Genomic DNA, 20,697 nt, shown 5'->3' with positions numbered 1-20,697 from the left:
TCCTAGCCTGGGAAGCGAGAAAGCGGCTTTTGGCAGCGCCTAGTGCTTTCTACGGCGGCACGCCGCAGGCTGGCTGCGAACAGCGGCTGGGCGCGGTTTCCCTGCTCTCCAGAAGCAGAGAAGCTCCTCCAGCACCGAAAGTGCATTTTCGGGGCTGGGAAGCAAGGTTTCACCTATTCATTATCTGCAGTGCGCTTACCTGCTCGGCGTGCTTTGCGGCGGCTGAGATCCTCGAGGAGCGGCAGACACGCGTCTCCCGGGCCGGGAAGCGTGACCTCGCTCTTTTGTCACTTCCGGTGCTCCTGCCGTGCGTGCAGCGCTGTGCAGAGGCGGAGGAGCTCGAGGAGCGGCGGCCACGCCTCTCCGGGGCCGGGATTGGAGAAGTCGCTTGTTCGTGACCTGCCGCGCGCCTGCCGTGTTCGGTGTGCTCTGCAGTGGTAGAGAAGCTCGAGCAGCTGCGGCCGCGCGTCTCCTGGGCCAGGAACCGAGAACTCGAGCCCGATGAGGAGTGTCTGCTTCTGCTTTTAACTTGTGGAAAGTTCAAAGCCTGTGGCTGTAAAATTAGCAGCAATACTGGTGCCTTCTTTTATCGCTCATGGTCACTGGCCAGCAGGGAACAAGAAGTGTCCCAGGACTTGTTGGTGCCCTGGCAGAGACAGAAGCAGCAAATGGTGTTGAGAGAATTTCTGGGAGTGCATGTGGGATCCTGGTTTTCTTGATAGCTTGAGAAAGGATCTGAACAGAAAAAATATCTTTCTTTTTACAGGAGAATCTGATGTGGAACATGGGACCAGGATGACTTGCTGTGACTTCTTGAAAGCAGGAAAGAAGGCGATGTTAATCTTTTTGGCTAGAGGCAAAGTGTCTGCAAAGCCTTGGAAGAAGCCTATGCCAGGTAAGTGAGGACACGAACAGGAAAACACCTGGAGGCTGTGCTGTGATTTCACGGAGGGTTATGGATTCCTGTCTCAAATGTCCATGTGTCAGTAGGGCTGGATCCAAGTGCCCCGGTGGAGAGGCAGGGTTGTCCTGCATTCCAGCTTTTTAGTGGCTGGAGTTTTGCCCAAGGAAGAGCAGCATCCTGATTTTGCTGCCATGTTCAGTCAGCACAGAGCTGTTGGGTGCCTCCGTCCAGGAGCAGCAGGAGCCTGGATTTCTGTCCCTGGGATTGCCTTGCTGTCCAAGATGGGGGCTGAAGGTGAGGGGCAAGGCAGGCCTGGGAGCTCTGGGAGTCAGGAGTGCCAGGCCTTTCATCTCCTGGTGCTGCTCAGGTGTTCACCAGAGGGTTTTTTGACGGCCTTTGGCTTTCTGGATGGAAGCAAAAGGGTCCTTTCCCCTCCCTGCCTTCTGTCATTCCCAGGTCAGTCCCTGCTCTTTGCTGGCAGGCTAAATAGCCTCAGGAGTGGGCCGAGGAAGTGCTGCCTGATCTGTGAGGTTCCACAGGAGATGGGAGCAGGCTTTGCGCAGAGGTTCAAGCAGCTTGGGACTTCCTGAAGGCCTGAGGCCTGAAGCAGAGTCTTGAGGCAAAGCTGACCTCTGGGTGAGCCTTCAACCCAGATGTTGTGTTTGTATCCTGTCGGCAGTGCGGTAGCCAGGATCATTAGTGTTCTGGGCTAGGTCCGTGCTCATTAGTGAAACATGGCTTGACCTTTCTGTGTTCAGAGGCCGGACAGGGCCCTGAGATGAGTCCTGTGGCCTTGTTGGGAGGAGCGGGGCCAAAGGCAGCTCCTGCATTGCTCCTGAAGCCCTGGCCCGGCTTTGGTGCGACGCCGGAGGAGGCTGAGCCCAGCTGTTCCCACCGTGGGAGTTGTGTGCGCCTGTTTATTGCAGCATTTGCCCGACCTGGGCCCTGTCCCGGCACAGCCAGAGCCTCTTGGCCTGCGGGCGGACGCACCCGCGGGAATTGCCAGTTCTGGGGGGGCTCTCCAGGGCTGGGTTGTGACAGGGGATTCCCAGCTGCTGGGGGTAAGGCTCAGGGTCCCTGGTGCTGGATCTCAGTCCCTGTAGGTCACCTTGGGTAGCAGTGCTGGGGAGCATTGCTGAGCTTCTCCTTGGGAGGTTCTTGGCTGCTCTGAGCTGTCGCCAAAGACCCTGAGCTCCTGAGGTTGGTGTCTGTGTCTTTGGTGCTGACCCTGCCCCCTGGCCAAGCTACTTTGGAGGGTTTGAAGGGTCTAGGGCTGAGTGCCCTTTGGGCAGTTTCCTGCCAGCCTGGTGTGCTCCTGGAAGTGCCGCTGACCTGCCAGGACTGAGGAGCTGCTGGCTGGGTGCTGGTTCTGTTCTGCAGGTGGAGCAGGTAGCCACAGGGATACAGGGGGAAAATGGGCTGCTGAAATTAAGGAAACAACATGCTTCTAACAGCAGCTACTTTCTTGTGTACATAAAGCTACAGTTCCAGTTTCTAGCACTACTCTTCATGGGTACAGGTGTCTCTCTCGGTCGGCTAAGTTATTTCTCCATCAGGCGGGCAGGCAGGAAGGCAGGAACGCACGCACACATCTTTCAGGGCACTTAATTGGTTAAGTGTCCATCACCGTGCTATGTGTCTCCTATCTGAGTTTTGCATTTCTTGGAGAGGCTTTCCTAGGCTCTTATTTTTAGAGCTGTTGTTGTTCCTGTAGCCTTGATGAATTCCTGCGAACTCTGGAAAAGAAGACTGCAGGTGTCATCTTCACTACAAACAGTTTGGCTGATACAGGAAATGGCCCAAGTTATTCAGACACATTGCTACACCGGGAGGGCTTAGAGAGAAACCTGGAGATGGGTTGTGGGAGCCTGAAGTGGGATCTTCTCCCCTGCCGACCCTTGATACAAGGGCAGTAGGGAGATGCATGTTTCCATTAAGCAGGGGATTGCTTGGGCAAATCAACAGGGCTCTGGAAAGTCAATGAACGTATAGGAGTTTTGTTCTAGTCTTTTGTTCTTTTGTTCTAGGAGCACCTTCTGTCCTAAAGTAAACAAGCAGCATTTGCTGCAGAGAAGCTCTTTCCAGCACGGAAAGTGCTTCTCTTAGCCTGGGAAGCGAGAAAGCATCTGTTGGCCTCACCTAGTGTTCTCGGCGGCTGTACGACCTTCCGAGCGGTGCCGCCTCTCCCGCTGTGGGCGGGCTGTGGGTCTCAGAGCCAGGGATCAGGATCACTGCGGACGGCACGAGCCTCTCCTGCTCCGCCTGCAGCCGGTGCTGCGCTGGGGTCCTGCCGGAGCTCTGGGCACGAGAGGACGGCGGTGGCGATTTCTTTGTGCTGTCTGGAACGGGCCAGGGTGCAGGCAACACCCGTGCTGGTACCAGGACCCCCCAAACCCCACCGCTCCCCGCGGTGCCTAGGAATTGTTGTCCAGCGTAGGGAGAAAATTCTTTATGAGAAAACTCAAAACTCAAGGATATGGGGTCTGAGGAGAGATGAGAGATTGTGGTATAAATTCAAGACGCATTGGGAAAAATAAATTTATGCAACAGCTCACTTCCTCTCCCAGACTGGCTTCTGTGTGATCGTCTGTGACTCCAACTGATCAGATGGGATTTTCAGCTTGTGGGGCTATAATGACGTGCCAGATTCTAAGCATGACAGAAAATAATGGGAGAACTCTCTGGCTCAGGCAGTGGAGCCTCTCAGTAGTGTCCCAAAGGTACAGCAGTACCCAGTATCTCTGACTGCAATTTGAGAGGTCCCAGCACAGCCCCTCTGTAGTGTTCCTGTGAAGCTGGCGTTTCCCAGCATCCCTGACCAGGGTTTGGGGGTCCCAGCACAGGTCCCTCGGCACATCCTGCTGCTTCTCCAAGTCCCGTTTAAACAGGATGGGTTTTTTTTGGGGTAGGAGCAGCCAAAACCAGCAGAACTGGCATTAACCACTTTCTCGAGGAATTTCTCTTTTCTTCCTCACCAAATTCCCACTGTCAAAACCACGCCTGAGGCTCAGCTCCCCATCCCCTCAATCTCTCCAAGGAACTGGGCTTGAATTTCCCAATCCAGCAGGGCAGAAATACTGTTGTCCTTATTGTATATCCTAATTGCAGTAATTGCTTAAGAAGTAATTGAAAGACATTAAAGGAATAAAGAGAAATTAAATAAGAGCTGCCAGCTCCAAGGGCCATCCCAGGGTTGCTCAAACCCCTTATCAGTGATTTGCTTTAATTAACCAACTCAGAGTAATTAACACCACATTGATATAGCATGATTCTTTTTAAATTGAGTTATAGATAACTACTGCAGAATGTAAAAACCTTTTTAAGCCCGGAAACTCTTTTAAGACATATACAGGCCACAGCTGCAGACAATGTCTAGGGATTCAGGGGGAAAAAGCCAAAGTTTTCAATCTTTAGCATCTTCCACTATGTCATCGTTGCCAATAAACATGGCTTCAGCCTCAGGAAGACACGGAGAGTCAGAGATTTTGCAGATCCTGGTCCCACCTCAGCCTTTCAGCAGGTACAGTCTGCAAGGAGAGAAAAGAAAATGGGTCAGAATGAACCGCCTACTTGCACAAAATCATCATCATTCATAAAGCATTAGGTAGAGCTGGAAGAACTTCCCCAAAGGCCCGTTTCCCTGTGGACTGAGGGCGCCAAGTTCAAGCACAGGCTGGACCTGCCATGGGCAGACTATGGAAACCCCAGAATAAAAGCTACTTCGCCAAATCCATAAAGCATTCCAAAATCAGGCTCCTGGGATGTGACCATCTCCTCTCTCACCTTGAAACATCCAGAATGAGGTCTGTTGCTGTTGAGCAGCATTCAAAAACTTGTTAGAGCAGAAACTGCCTCACAAATTACACTCAAGTAATGTAAGCTCCTCTGGCTTGCAGGTAAGTCAATAACAAAATGTTTTAGTTACCTGACCAAAAAAGGATCTGAGACCATCACTATGGACTGAATTGGAGCACTACATCAAAACAGAAAAGCTTCTCACCTCCATCTTCACTGGCCTAAGAGATACAGTGCCTACCAGTGAGGCAGAATGGGCAAATTCATTCCAAGTTTTTGGAGAAGACTTTAAAACTCACAGTAGTAAAGCTAAGTAGTGTTGGGTAACAAAACAAAAACAAAACAAAACAAAAAAAACAAACAACCCAGAAACCTTTTTGAGATTATTCTTGCTTAATACAACTGCTTGCTTTTATTGAAAAACACTAGGTGGAACACTCGATCGGTAGGAGAAACACTGACAATTAGTTGGATGCACAGAAAAGCAAACTCACCCAAAATAGCTGCATTCACATCAAAAAACCTGCTGAAATAATTGCTCAAATATATACCAAGCCTTGCTTAAAGGAGTGTGGCCATCAGCCTGGTTTGGTTTGCCTCCCTTTGAAGTTGTCAAACAACTGATCTTCAACACCTCATGCAAAAGCATTTATCTAATGCTGCAAAAAAGCCTTTTCTTAGATCATATTTTAGCCCAAAAAGACCCCACCAAACTAACAAGTCACCACATACAGTTCTTGAGTCATTCCTGTCTTTGAACACAAATCAAGCTAAAGCTATGGAGACAAGAAAAAGCAACTTAATGCTGCTCCTTTGCAAATTACAGAATCACAGGGAGGTTTCTCATTAGCTTAGGAAAATGCACGCCCAGTTCAGTAGATACTGAATAGCAGGGAAGTCAGGAGATAAACGCTTTGCTTTCAGAGACAAAAATTTCAATAAATACTTCCATTAAACCAGAAGTCTACAGATCTACTCCTCAGAAGTCTTTATTAAGAACAAAACCCCTGGGGTACCCTCTCAAGGGACACAAGGGGATCTCCTTGGCTGGGACACAGCCTTGGTCAGCGCTGCTCCCGTGCAGCACAGACCACCCATGGCTTTCGGCTCTTTCATGACCTCTGCAACATTCCCACAGATGCCAGAGGATTACGGGGCCAAGTTTCACATTCGCCGTTCTCCTGCCGTTCAACACGTATTTCCTCTCAGACCTGCCCATGCAGACCAACCACAAATGACTCAATAGTCGTCAGTCTTGTCTCCAGAGCTTGGAGTATTGTATCTACCTGCAAAATAACCAGGGAAACTACTGTACTTGGTTACACACAGAATTTGACAAAACCAAGAGCACGTGTGGTCGTCGGAAGGGGCTCAAATACAATCTCACGTCACCAATGCTTTTCATTTGATCCTTTCCTTGCTACATTCATACCTTGAAAGCTCAGCTGACTCTAACATTCACTGTCCACACAGGAACTCTTTCCAGCCTTGCTAAGTGTCACAGCCGCACACTCAGCTTTTGCTGGACAATCTGCAGCTTCTACAGTCAACTTCCTTACACTGTTTGGTCCCAACTCTTCCTACCTGCAAGGTAGTCACAAGATTTTAGTAGACCAAAAAATCAACTTGATTTATCATGATTAGTTTATGATTAATATTTCAATACAAAGTTACAGGAAAAGCATTAAGTCTATTTGCAAAACAGGCAGAAGAAACGTGACTCAAAGTTAAGTCAAGATCTGGTGAAGTGAATCAGAACTAACTAGGAATAACATATCAAATTACTGACACGTAAATAGGAACCTAATGCTGTGCTTGATAAACACAAAATGCTAATTACCAAGCAAATTGAAGGAAAAGTTGCTGAAGATCTTGCATAACACAAGAGACCGATTACATGAAGCGGACCAGTGCATGTTACAATGCACTGAATTGCTCTAGCTGAAATCAGCTGTTCTGCAAAACTGTTGAAGCCTATTAAAGTTTCACAGAGCTGATTTTAACAAAGAATAATATGAGGTTAAATCTCACCCTTTGCAGCACCTCTTGCAAGACAGCTCGACTTTCAAGAGTTAGTGGTTCCTCATGAATAAGAGCTTGCTTTTCTAGGGTTCCTAGAATAGAGCCGAGATGCCACTGTTCAGATCCTGCACGTCCCACTCTGAAGCCAAAAATCCAAATACAGCACTCCTTCAGAACCCTGAGAGACAGCCATGGATTCTGGGGCAAAGAGATACACTGAAAAACTGCACCAAGACACCAAGAACAGTGCAGCGCTGGCTGGGAGAAGCAGCATTACTCTCTCCCAGAAAATGCCACTCTGCAGCCAGCTTAGTGCTTTAGAGAATTTTACTGCCATGGGGAAAAAAAAAAAAAATTATAGCTGTGGAATGAAGAAAAAAATCCCCAAACCTCTGTCCAGAGTACGAGGGTGAACATCCACAGCAATATAGCAAAATAAATGGGAACTTCAGAAAAAAACAGAGATAATAAAACCAGTCCAGATGAACAACCACCGTCTATAAGAACAATGCTTGCACAAAACAACTCTGGCGTGGAGCCCTTCTTCCGGATACAGTTATTGAAGAATATTTTGGACCACTTTTAAGTGCTGTACACCAAACTAAACCTAAGCTTGCTTCCATTTTTTAGACAGATTCTCAGACAGCTGAGTGAGAGTCTCAAGCACACACTCAGTTGTCAGATTTGCCTTTGCCCACCTTAGCAAGGAAAAAGCACATGTGGCCACTACAGGTCAGACCCAGCCCAAGCCCTGCCTGAGCCCCTCTGGCCACCCTTCCCGCTGCTAATGCTGACCCCTAACAGGCTCCAGCCAGGCCCGTTTGGTGCTTGGTTTGTGCACTCTTCCCATCAAATGGGAAGGAACCCTCCTGTGCCCTGGGCCCGGTGATATTTTCTTGGCTGGAATGCAATTTCTCACACAAAAGGCAGACTCGGTTGTTTTGTTTGGGGTTTTTTCCTAGGATTTGGCTTACACAGGTGATGTTCCTCACAATTGAGCACTACGATGCCAACAGCAGCAATACAGAAAACCCCTCTGGGATGGAGCAGCAGAAAAAGACACCTCCAGCCTTGCCAGAGGTATCACTGTTCTTTGTCTTTCAGAAAACAAAACAGGATATCAGCAGACAATGTGAAGTGGGCAAAAGGAGCAGTAATTGGTGCACAAGCAGTTGCGATTGCTGAAGCCTCGTTTGCTGTTGCAACACCAAGCGTCGCTTATGGTGTGTTTTATGTGGTCAACTGTAGTCACGACAAGCACAGACTAAAAAACTCCACCATACTACAAGCTACCAGCAAACAAGCCACACTAACTCTTTTCACTAATAGTTCTTATCACATCATGAAAATGGATCAAAAATAAAAAACAACTATATAAAATCCCACTCAACAAATCACAAAAACTAGTAAAAAAGATAAATCAAACCAACTTACTAAACTCAAAATTGTATAACTGTCCCTAAACCTGACTAAAAGGAATAACCTACACTATCTCATAAATAATAGCCAAAACTCTATAAATTTAACTAAAAAACCAAACTAATTAATATGAAAAAATCTTAACTACTAAAAAATAAAAGAATATCACTACCCCAAATAACTACCTGAAAAATGCACTGTATCAATACCCACGTTCCCAAAAATGCAACTTTTATATAAAACACTAGAACAACAAACAAACTGCAAAAATAATAATATCACAAATAAACTTAAATTAACAACACCAGAAAATTATTCCTAAATCAATAAACCCATAATAACTCAAACCATCAAAACAAAAATACCACCTATATATACTCAAAAACCCAAAAGATCAGTTTAACCATAAACAATAGCTCCCAAATTGTCCAGAACTATAAAACATACACTGAAATCAAACAAGGCAAATAAATAAACCCCTATACTACAATAAAAAATAATCCAATTTTAAATATTAAAATATCCTAACAGATTAATTACATCACACTACCTCAAACTCACCAAAACAAACATTACAGAGCATAATAAAAACCACCACTAAATAATTAAAAGCCTACCCTATACCTCGCATTACGGCCCATTACACTATTGTAAACTTTAGAAAACATAGGCTTTAAAAATATAATAGCCCACCAAAACAAAAATTCAACTAAACTCAGTTCAGAACCAACCTGATCAACACTTGTACTAAGAAAAATAACATTTAATAAATAGACCATATCCCTTATCATACACCATCTACAAACAAACAAAAAAAAAACCCCTACACAGTAAGTTATTAAGAACCACTTTAAAACCACTTAACAGAAAAAAAATTTCAAAAATTAAAAAACTGCATCTAACAAAACACCCAAACCTCCACCAGCCAAGCTAGCCCTATGTCTTGGTTTGGGAAGACAGGTATTTGCTAGGTAAAATTACAATCAGAGGCTCTTTGGCAAAGATTTGGGAAATAGGAATAGCAGTTCTTTACTAGTATGTAATACAAAGCAAACAAACACAAAAAAAAAAAAAACCAAACCTCCCCCCCCCCCTACCAAACAACTACAGCATTAATGACAAACGACAACAGTACTAAGAACTTTGAGGGCTTTGTTTCACAAGACCCAGGGCAGTTTGGTTTCGGTGTCTCTGCAGGATCTTTAGAGCACCAAGCTGAAACAGTGGAAAAGTTCCGGGCTGGTAGCTGGGATGGCAGAGTGTCCCGGCAGGCAGGGGCAGGATGTCCCGGCAGCGCAGGGAGTGCAGGGTCACGCTGTAGCAAGACGAGCAGCGCCGAAGAAAACCGAAGGAGAGGCAGGGCCTGGACCAGCTCCCCGCGGGTGGCCGGGAAAACTCAGGATTCAGGCCGAACTGGTGATAGTAGATTTCCCAGGACTGGATTTTTTTGGCCACAGTCAAACTCCTCCAGCCAGCAACAGCCGTGCTCCGCTCGGCATGCCTTGCGGCCGCTGAGATCTTCTAGGAGCGGCAGACACACGTCTCCCCGAAGGCCGGAAAAAGAAAAGCCCACAGTTGCCTCAAGCTTTGTCTTTTACTTGCGTTATCTCCCCCTTCTACCTTTGTCCACCTCTTTGTTTCGGTTAAGTACTCTCAAGTATCTAACACTTGGTCTCCTTGGTAACTTGTGGGGAAAAAATTCTTTAGAGAAAGAAGGAACAAACCTAACCCCCAACATTATCCACCCCGAATTTTTTTCCTATACCAACATATTACATTGAGTTTTAACTGTTAAAAATACATATATATATGCAAATATGGATACAGCCACATTGTCATGGGTAGTTCACCTTAAAACAAGGTCTCCTTGAGGTATGCATCGGGTCTCTCCATTCTTTTGCATTACCTAGCAGGTGCAGCCTGGTCTCTGAGCGAAGACAACCCCACGGATGGGATTGTCTTTGCTGGAGGCAGGATTAATCCAAACAGTTTTTTTTAGCATACTTCTCATGTGTACTACTGGAACTTTATCTCCGTCTGTTTTTTGCAAGGGCTCACATTGGGCAGGACTTGCTCGGTTGGTGGAACCTCGAGTGTTCACCAACCAGGTGGCTTTTGCTAAATTAATATCTTAATTTTTGAAGGTTCCCCCACCCAGTGCCTTCAAGGTAGTTTTAAGCAGGCCATTGCACCGTTCAACTTTCCCGGCTGCTGGTGCATGATAAGGAATATGGTACACCTATTCAATGCCATGTTCTTTAGCCCAGGTGCTTATAAGACTATTCTCGAAATGAGTCTCATTGTCCGACTCGATTTTCTCAGGGGTGCCATGTCTCCACAGGACTTGTTTTTCTAGGCCTAGGATGGTGTTCCGGGCAGTAGCATGTGGCACAGGGTAGGTCTCTAGCTATCCAGTGGTGGCTTCCACTATGGTTAGCACATAACGCTTGCCCTGGCGGGTTTGGGGAAGGGTGATGTAGTCAATTTGCCGGGCTTCTCCATATTTATATTTGGACTACTGCTCACTATACCATAAGGGCTTCACTCGCTTGGCTTGCTTGATTGCAGCACATGTCTCACAGTCATGGATAACTTGAGAAATACTGTCTATGGTTAAATCCACTCCTCGGTCTCGGGCCTACTTCTAGGTGGCATTTCTGCCCTGATGACCCGAGGCATCATGGGCCCATTGGGCTAGGAACAACTTTTTCGTGTGTTGCCAATCTAAATCTATTTTTGACACTTCTATCTTGGCAGCCTGATCTACCTGCTTGTTGTTTTGGTGTTCTTCATTAGCCCGATTCTTGGGAACATGGGCATTTACATGGCGGACTTTCACAGGCAGCTTCTCTACACGAGTGGCAACGTCTTTTCATTCATCAGCAGCCCAGATTGGTTTTTCTTTACGCTGCCAGTTGGCTTTTTTCCACCTTTCCAGCCAGCCCCACAGAGCATTGGCTACCATCCACGAATCAGTGTAGAGGTAGAGTTTTGGCCACTTCTTTCTTTTAGCAATGTCAAGGGCTAATTGAACAGCTTTGAGTTCAGCAAGCTGACTTGATCCCCCTTCTCTTTCAGTGGCTTCTGCAACCTGTCGTGTGGGGCTCCATACGGCTGCTTTCTACTTACGGTTCATTCTCACGATGCGACAGGAACCGTCAGTGAAAAGAGCGTAGTGTGTTTCTTCTGCTGGCAGTTGGTTGTACGGAGGAGCTTCTTCAGCTCGTGTCACTTGTTCTTGCTCTTCTTTGTTCGTGAGATCGAAGTTTTCTTTTTCTGGCTAGTTTGTAATTATTTCCAAAATCTCAGGGCGATTTGGGTTTCCAATACGGGCACGCTGTGTGATGAGGGCAGTCCATTTGCTCTATGTGGCATCGGTGGCATGGTGCGTGGAGGGAGCCTTTCCTTTAAACATCCACCCCAGCACTGGTAGTTGGGGTGCCAAGAGGAGTTGTGCTTCTGTGCCAATCACTTCTGAGGTGACTTGAACTCTTTTATAGGCGGCCAAGATCTCCTTCTCTGTGGGAGTGTAGTTGGCTTCAGATCCTTTGTAACTTTGACTCCAGAATCCCAGTGGTCGGCCTCGGGTCTCCCCTGGCATTTTCTGCCAAAGGCTTCAGGACAAACTATTGTCCCCGGCTGCAGAATAAAGCACATTCTTCACATTTGGTCCCGTCCTGACTGGGCTAAGGGCTACTGCATGAGCAATTTCTTGCTTGATCTGGGCAAAGGCTTGTTGCTGTTCTGGGCCTCAGTGGAAATCGTTCTTCTTGCGGGTAACTAGGTAGAGAGGGCTCACGATTTGACTGTACTCAGGAATGTGCATTCTCCAAAAACTTATGGCTCCTAGGAAAGCTTGTGTTTCCTTTTTGCTGGTCGGTGGAGACATTGCTGTGATCTTATCAATGACCTCAGTGGGGATCTGCTGCCGTCTATCTCGCTACTTTACTCTCAGGAACTGGATCTCTCTGGCAGGTCTCTTGACTTTGCTCTTCTTGATGGCAAACTCGGCTTTCAGCAAAATTTGGATGATCTTTTCTCTTTTCTCGAACACTTCAGCTGCAGTCTTTCTTTACACAATGATGTCATCGATGTACTGTAGATGTTTTGGAGCCTCACCCTTCTCCAGTGCAGCCTGGATCAGCCTATGGCAGATGGTGGGGCTGTGTTTTCACCCCTGGGGCAGCCGGTTCCAGGTGTACTGCACGCCCCTCCAGGTGAAAGCAAACTGAGGCCTGCATTCTGCAGCCAGAGGAATGGAGAAAAATGCATTTGCAATGTCAATAGTGGCATATCACCTCGCTGCCTTGGACTCCAGCTCGTACTGAAGTTCTAGCATGTCCGGCACAGCAGCGCTCAGCGGTGGAGTTACTTCATTCAATGCACGATAGTCCACAGTCAGTCTCTATTTTTCATCAGACTTGCGCACAGGCCAGATGGGGCTGTTGAAGGGTGAGTGGGTTTTGCTGACCACCCCTTGGCTCTCTAGCTCACGGATCATCTTGTGGATGGGGATTACGGCGTCTTGATTTGTCTGATACTGCCGACGGTGCACTGTCGAGGTGGCAACAGGTACTTGTTGTTCTTCTACCTTCAGGAGTCTTACTTCAGATGGGTTCTCTGATAGTTTCGGCAAGGTGTTCAACTGCTTAATGTTGTCTGTCTCTACAGCAGCTATTCCAAAAGCTCATCTGAGTCCTTTAGGGTCTTTATAATATTTATTCTTGAGGAAGTCTATGCCTAGAATACATGGAGCCTCTGGGCCGGTCACAATCGGAAGTTTTTGCTACTCCTTCTCGGTCAGGCTCACTTCGGCTTCAACTAGAGTCAATTCCTGTGATTCCTTTGTCACCCCGGCAATGGAAATTGGTTCTGCCTCCACATGTCCCGATGGCATTAGAGTACACTGCGACCCAGTATCTATCAAAGCTTCATATTTTTGTGGCTCTGATGTGCCAGGCCATCGAATCTACACAGTCCAAAAAACTTGATTTTTCCGTGCCTTTTCCTGGCTAGAGGCAGGGCCCCTCTAGCACTGGTTATTATTCTTTTCTTGGACATACATGGTAGAGGTTTTTTCGAGGGAATCTGACACAGCATTCCCACCTTCGTAATACCTGGCAGCTTGCTCATAGGAGGCTGAGGCTACCTTCATTCTAGTGGAACTCTTTCTGTAAGTGTTTCTCTCCTTGAGCTCACGTACTCATGCTGCCAGGACAGAAGTAGGTTTCCCATGCCACGCTCTCATGTCTTCCTCATGGTTCCGCAGATAAAACCACAGGTCAGCTCGAGGGGTGTACTCTCTCTCTCTCGCTGGGGGATGTTGGACTCTGATTCTGGGGCCTGTGACTCGCACCGGTGCTACATGGGAACTGTTCCTTCTTATCTCCTCTCTCATTTCTCTCATCTCCTCTTTGAGTTCTTTCACCACCGCAGAGACATGAGCTTGCATTGGGCCACTGATCATACTTTCATAATTTCTGAGCTTGTTGGCAACAGAACCCACTGTCTCTTGGTTATCTTCGACATTAATTGTTGCGATGAATGTGGCGTATTGAGATGGTCTATGAGTTGCCAGATTCCATAACATGTGCCCTGTGCATTTAACTTTGTCGGGGTCATTATCATGCTGTCTGGTCCTTCCAAAAAGTACTTCCAATACTGCCACTTCTCTCAACTGTTGGATTCTTTCCTCAAGGGTCTTCCATCGCATTCTATTGTTGTGCTCTTGCATTCTGTCTCTGTGGACAAATTTCTTTCTCACACTTATTAGAAGTCGTTCCCAAAGGGGAAGGGGCCTTTGCTCTCTTACAAATACTTGATTTATACTTGAGTCCTGGGTCAAGGGTCTCAAATTTTTTGCTTCAGCACTATCCAGTTGCACACTTGTACCCATAAGGTCGTAGACCCGAAGTAGCCAGGCTGTATAAGCCTCATGTCCTCGTCGTGCAATATCTTTTTGCAGATTACGTAGACTTTCATATGTTAGGGACTCAGTGATGATCTCAGCCTGTGGCTCTTCTGTGGACTGTGAGGACCCTCCTTTTTTATCTTTAATACCAGGATTTGACGATTTCACTTTACACTTCCTTGTTTCCACAGGGGCGACTGCTGCTGGCTGTGGCTGCTCTTGTGGTTCAGCTGGAACTTGGACAGTTGTGACGTCTGTGGGTTCCACTGCTGCACCATCAGTCTCTGCCTTCTCGGGGCAGGGGGAGGGTTTTTCATGAGCTGGGGAAATGTACTCCTTCAGTATCTGGCCCATCTCATGCATTTCTTTTACCAGAACCTCAACCCAATCCGGGTGGGTCCTTTCTGAGGCAGGCTGTGGGGCAGAGTCAGGCTCTGGGGTATTATCCCTATTCTGTGGGGTAGGTATCAGGGTGGTTATCTAGGTCAATCTTCCCTTATCTCTGAATGCTAAATAGAATATGCATATTAGCAGCACCAGCCATTGTATGATATCATTAGCATTCAGAGAGGATTTAAACCTTTCAAAAACTGGTGGGGCAGACCTAAAGAGATGGGTAAAGGGTTGGGAAAAAAAAACCTCCCCCGGTGTCATTTCTTTACAGTGGGTACTATTGTTAAAGTAACTCCAAAAACACACAGTTAGTGTACAATAGCCCTGAATCCATGTGCCTGCCTTCCAGAGGAAATTAAAAATCCATGAGTTTTTCACCTTATTAAGCCATAAAATAAACTGGATGACAGTCACAGTAGCCTTAGTTATAGGGCTCATGTTTAGATAAGGGCCTCTAAATGGAAGGAATACAGCCACAACCACATGCCACCCAAACCAGGCTAAGTTAGACCACATGATGCAGCCTAATGAGGTTTTTATATTTAACGCACACAAAAGAAAGAACTAGGTTAGTTAAGAACTGTTATTTCTCTTCCCTTTTCTTTTCTCAGTGCCCTCAAGCCGCACGTTGGGCGCCAAAATCTGTCTTGGTTTGGGAAGACAAGTATCTGCTAGGTAAAATTACAATCAGAGGCTCTTTGGCAAAGATTTGGGAAATAGGAATAGCAGTTCTTTACTAGTATGTAATACAAAGCAAACAAACACAAAAAAAAAAAAAAACCAAACCTCCCCCCCCCCTACCAAACAACTACAGCATTAATGACAAACGACAACAGTACTAAGAACTTTGAGGGCTTTGTTTCACAAGACCCAGGGCAGTTTGGTTTCGGTGTCTCTGCAGGATCTTTAGAGCACCAAGCTGAAACAGTGGAAAAGTTCCGGGCTGGTAGCTGGGATGGCAGAGTGTCCCGGCAGGCAGGGGCAGGATGTCCCGGCAGCGCAGGGGGTGCAGGGTCACGCCGTAGCAAGACAAGCAGCGCCGAAGAAAACCGAAGGAGAGGCAGGGCCTGGACCAGCTCCCCGTGGGTGGCCGGCAAAACTCAGGATTCAGGCCGAACTGGTGATAGTAGATTTTCCAGGACTGGATTTTTTTTGGCCACAGTTAAACTCCTCCAGCCAGAAACAGCCATTCTCCGCTCGGCGTGCCTTGCGGCCGCTGAGATCCTCAAGGAGCGGCAGACACGCGTCTCCCCGAACGCCGGAAAAAGAAAAGCCCGCAGTTGCCTCAAGCTTTGTCTTTTACCTGCGTTGTCTCCCCCTTCCACCTTTGTCCACCTCTTTGTTTCGGTTAAGTACTCTCAAGTATCCAACACTTGGTCTCCTTGGTAACTTGTGGGGAAAAAATTCTTTAGAGAAAGAAGGAACCAACCTAATCCCCAACACCCTACCCAATCTCAACCCCTACATACAATATACAAAACCCCAATAACACATAACAGAAGTCTGTTAAAAAGCTACTTAAATTAATTCTACCTCAAATATAAACAGACCCATCTACAAAGTTATCTTCACTCAAAAACCAAATTACACATAAAAATTAATACCAAAAAAGCTCCCAACAAAACACTATATATCACCAAAGAATGCAATATTGAATAAAAACCACATATAAATACCACTATTTAATAAAATCCCAAGTGGAGGGGGATTCATCCCAATTTAAACCTCTTTTTTCCTCACAACCCCCATGTTTTTTTCTAGGGGCACCAGGGAGGGGGCTGGCAAGATAAAATTGAAAAGGGAAAGGAGACACCCCCCCCCCCCCCCCCAACCTACACTGGCTCACCTACTGCTGTTGCCTGGCACAAATATTTGTCCCTTGCACCTCCTTTAAGCAATGCCCCACATCCAAGTGCATCCAGAGCCAATAATCCCACCATCATTCCATGAGACACCCCCAGTAGCCAACCCTAAGCCCCTCTCCTCCAGCAGCTCCATGCCAAAGTAAACTGAGGGAGACCCCCTCGCAAGAAGCCCTCGGCAGGAGCTGCCCCCTCATCACCCTCACAGCTCGCACCTGGGGTTTCTGCCACTCAGAGTGTGAGGGCAGGGGCAGAAGCGGTTTGCCAGTCATCCCCTGGACACTTCAATGTCTGCACCTCACACACTGGGGCACTGGGCTTTCCTTGCTATAGATAAGGACCCCCCTCTTTTCCTGCAGGTGCCCAAGGCTGAGACTGGGATTCCAGTTCCAAAATTCCATATGTGTGAGGTTCATAATTCCTAAGGAAATTCCCCAGCAATCATTACCCTTTATTTACAATTTTTGGAGGGGTGGTAGGTGGGACAGGATGGGAGGGTTCAGTTGTTTGGCTGACACTTTGTCTGTTCACACTGCAGAAGTGACATGATCCCTTCTGCTTTCCCCTGCTCCCACCCCCGGACCGGATAAGGGGGTCCTGAGGAGGAGGCCGGGGCGAACCCCGATCGGAGGAGAGGGCCCAGGGGAAGGGGCTGGGACTGAAGGGGATAAAAAGTCATCCCTCTGTCCCACCCCCCTCCCCCCAAGGGGGCTCACCCAGGGACCCCCTCCTCCGGAGGGAGCCCTTCCTAACCCCCTAGCCCAGGACCCCCTCCTAAGGAGGGGCCCTCCCTAACACTCAGCCCCCCCACCGCGGGACCCCCCTTCTCTAAGGAAGGGGCCCCCCTAACCCCTGCCCCAACTCCCCCAGGGGCACCCCAGTGTGATGTGGGGAAAGTCAGATCCCCGGGTGTGTCAGGCCGTGTTTTTAACTGCATGGGGGGACAGCCGCAGAGCAGGCCGGCCCCGTGTGGGGGCTCCAGCGAGGGCGGGGGGTGCCAGGCTCCAGCCCTCTGGGCTTTAGTCTCCCGTGCCCCGAGACCCACGGATGCAGGAGGAAGCAAGAAAGGGGATGACGGGAAGAGAGGAGGGCTAGCAGGGATGAGAAGGGTTGAGCGGGGGTGTTGTCAGGGTGTGTTGGGAAGCAGGAGGGGAAGGGAAAAGAAGGGTGGGGGGGAAGAAGGCGGGTGGATGGGGGAGAGGGGGAATAGAAGTGGGTAGCGGGGTAGGGACAGGAGAGGAAGAAGTGGGGGGTCAGGTTTGGGGGGGAGAGGAGGGGAGTGCTTTGGGGACAAAGAACAGGAATACAGGGAGAAGAAAGGAAGGTTAGAAGGGGGGACAGGAGGGCAGGCCAGAATGGGAGGGAAAGGCTTTGGGGAGGAGAGGGAAAGGGGGAAAAGGGAGAGAAAGGAGGGGAATACGGGGAAGAGGAATGAGGGGTAGAGGGGGGGGACAGGAGGGGAAGCCGAATCCCGTCCTGTCCCAGGCTGTGAGCCCGGACAGTGGGCTCCTGTCTCCAACGAGCTCAGAGTGAGCAAAGGGCTGGCAAAGCGATTTCCATAGATTAAATCACTTCGTCCCGGCCCCGTGCACCTGATCCGAGCCCGAGACCCGCCCCTGAAGCTGCGTCCCTGGTACCCCCCTGCCCTGCCCCCGGCCGCCTCCAGGGTGTGCCTCACAGAGCCCCGGCCCTGTCCCAAGCCCGGCCCGGACCCCGCCCTGTCCGGGATGCTGCATTCTGCGGAGCTTGGCTCGGTTCGGCTGCACTCGGTGCCGCTCTATGTGTTCGGCGTGGCTCGGCTCGGTCGGCTGAACTCGGTGCCGCTTGCTGCATTCGGCCAATCTCGGCTCGGCTGCCTGGGGGTGGCGTGGGCCGGGCCGAGGCGCCGCACGGGGAAGCGGAGCTGCCTCACGTTAAACACGCAGAGCTCGGTGTTTTCCGGCTGCCGAGTCCCGCAAGCTGGCGCACGGACACGAACAGGGGCACAGGGTCCAGCAGCACCTCACCATGCAGTGACTGCACTCGCGCTAATTAATGGGCATGAGAGCAGGCAGCTGGGCTCGGCTGAGCTCGGTGCCGCTCAGCTCAGTTCGGCTGCACGCTGCCCAGTTCACTTAAACTTGGCTCGGTTCGGCTGAACTTGGCTAGATTTGGTTAAACTTAGCTAAGCTCAGCTAGATTCGGCTCACAGATTTCCTCATGTCAGCTGCTAGTAATTCTACATGACACAAACTGTAGCTTTTAAAGGGCTTGGGGGTTTTTAAAGAAATGAAAATTTAAACTCAAGTCTTGGTACAGAGCCAATGGCTCCTTTAGGACAAGAATATTTAAATGTAGAAGCAATTCCCTTATTTGCATCTCATTTTCATTTACCCCTTCCCTGGAAATTCAATGCATATCACAAGGAACTTGCAGTTCTGGTTTTCCCCTGTACAGTATTTGTGCAAAGGACCCGGGACAGGACGCAGTCATGAGTCAATTGAATAAATCCTGGTTTACCTTTCACAGGTGCTTGTTCTGGCACTGCATATTTGCAGATGTGGGGTGGCATGTTCAACTACCCTCATGGCCACATTCGAGAACAGCTTATCAGATTTTGCACGTATACTCAATAAGCAGAAAATCCTTTGGGGTTTAGTTCCATCTCTCACCTGTTCCAAGTGGAGGGAAGATGGGCTTTTGTTGCACATCACAGCAGCAGTGATGGATGAGGGCTTTTTTTAATTAAAAAAAAAGGGTAATAAAAAAACCCAGGTCTGATATCAATGTCTTTCCAAGCCAATAAAGTTTTTTTAAACCCAAGAAGACCATCATGATTCCCGAGTTCAGTCTTTTATTCATACTGGTTTTGGTATCATGAAATCAGCCAGATTCTTCGAAATAGTAAATTGTCATGACTAAACCTCTGGCTCCTTGTCATTTGCACTTACAGCCCATTGTGGGAAGCTCTGCAGCCTTTTTTTCCCCATCTTATATTGGAGAGAAGATGGATATTAATAACACACACGTCCACAAACAGTCTCTCTGGTTCTACAAAAAGTTAAAAATGTCAGTAATAAAAATGATATAAGTAATATTCTGTCTCAGACTGTTCAAGAAAAGAGAAATTGAAGCTTTAATGTTCCACTGAGAGATACTGAATAAAATCTTTCCCCTAAGTTTGCACACAGTAATAAAATACTGAGGTTTTTTTACCAAACAAGTCAGGTCTGTATGAGAGCAGCTCAGGAGGCTTCCATGGCACACAGTGATGATGGCAGAGCAGAGAACGTTAAAGATGAAGTGTTAGTTCCCTGAATTAATGCCCTGATGTAGCCAAATTTTTTTTGCAGAGAGACATAATAGCTTCTTTTCCTTGTTTCTGAGTTTCCGAGTCATCCTGTAATTCATAACCTGCACGAGTGCAGACCCATCTGACATGAGTAAGTAACATATCCGGCTCCTGGGCTCCAAGCCACGTGTCTCCGTTGTAAACGGAAGTCAGGAATACAAAAACAGCTGTGGAAGAAAGATGAGAGAAAAATCAGAACAGATATTCTTCTCTTTCCACACAGTAATAAAAAACGGCCAAGCTGTTTACCTCCAGGACTACATTTTAAAATAGTTCCCTAACTAGTTTTCTCAGATGGAAAATCTGGAGTGGCTTTGCCCATGCCAAGCCAATGATCGTGCTCACAAGTGGGAACAAACCAGTTTCCTGTTAAATAAAATAGTTTGAAATCTGACCCGTCAGCTGCTATCATTGACCAGCAACAGGAATCAGCATCCATGCCCACACGGACCTGTTTTTTGCAGACTGTTTTCCCTCTTGGAATTACATTTCTTTTATACCTTTTGTTCCAGTTTAGTCCTTGAAAGGGAAGTTTCTTAGAAGGAGTGTGAGTGTTGTAGTGTCAGAAAACCTCATAGAGTAACCATGCTCCGTGCTACCCACCCCTGCCCCCATCCCAAGAAAGACACTGCTTCTGCTGTGGGAAGCCATGAGCCTGGGTGGATATGGGTAAACTGGTTTAAAACTGGATTTAAAAAGCCATGGAATTTCCTAGTTCCTCCCACCACTGCCTCGTAACGAGTGATAAGAACAAGACAAGGCACCTGTCTGGTCCGCATCCTCTTCCGTCGCTGGTGACAGGCACAGGGATTTCACAGGCTTGTGGAAGGTGCTGGACAGGGCCTGCTCCTCCAGTAGCTGCAACATGATGGAACTGAGCACTCCGAGCTCCCTGGAGAGCCCAGCTGAGGCGCTGCTGGCCTGGCTGAGCCGGGTGTAAAGCCTGAAGAGGTCGTTCCTCAGTGTCTCATCCCTGAGCATCACGTGCGCAGCCGGCAGGCATGGTGGGACGTGGTTCCGCAGCCACCTCAGGGCTGGGGACACGTCCTGCTCCCTGAGG

The 20,697-nt window shown here is 48.1% G+C and overlaps 1 long non-coding RNA gene across 1 annotated transcript; it reads left to right on the top strand.

The window, feature by feature from the left end:
- Nucleotides 1-445: 445 nt before the first annotated feature.
- On the top strand, nt 446-3,708 carry LOC136305223 (uncharacterized). The gene is made up of 3 exons (XR_010725164.1): nt 446-671; nt 767-895; nt 2,932-3,708. It is a non-coding gene; the product is annotated as an uncharacterized lncRNA (long non-coding RNA).
- Nucleotides 3,709-20,697: the final 16,989 nt, after the last annotated feature.

Source organism: Chamaea fasciata, unplaced genomic scaffold (assembly GCF_029207755.1).
Source record: "Chamaea fasciata isolate MVZ Bird 193981 ecotype frontalis unplaced genomic scaffold, bChaFas1.0.hap1 SCAF_325, whole genome shotgun sequence".
Taxonomy (NCBI): Eukaryota; Metazoa; Chordata; class Aves; order Passeriformes; family Sylviidae; genus Chamaea; species Chamaea fasciata.
This window is presented reverse-complemented; position numbering and strand designations above follow the sequence as displayed.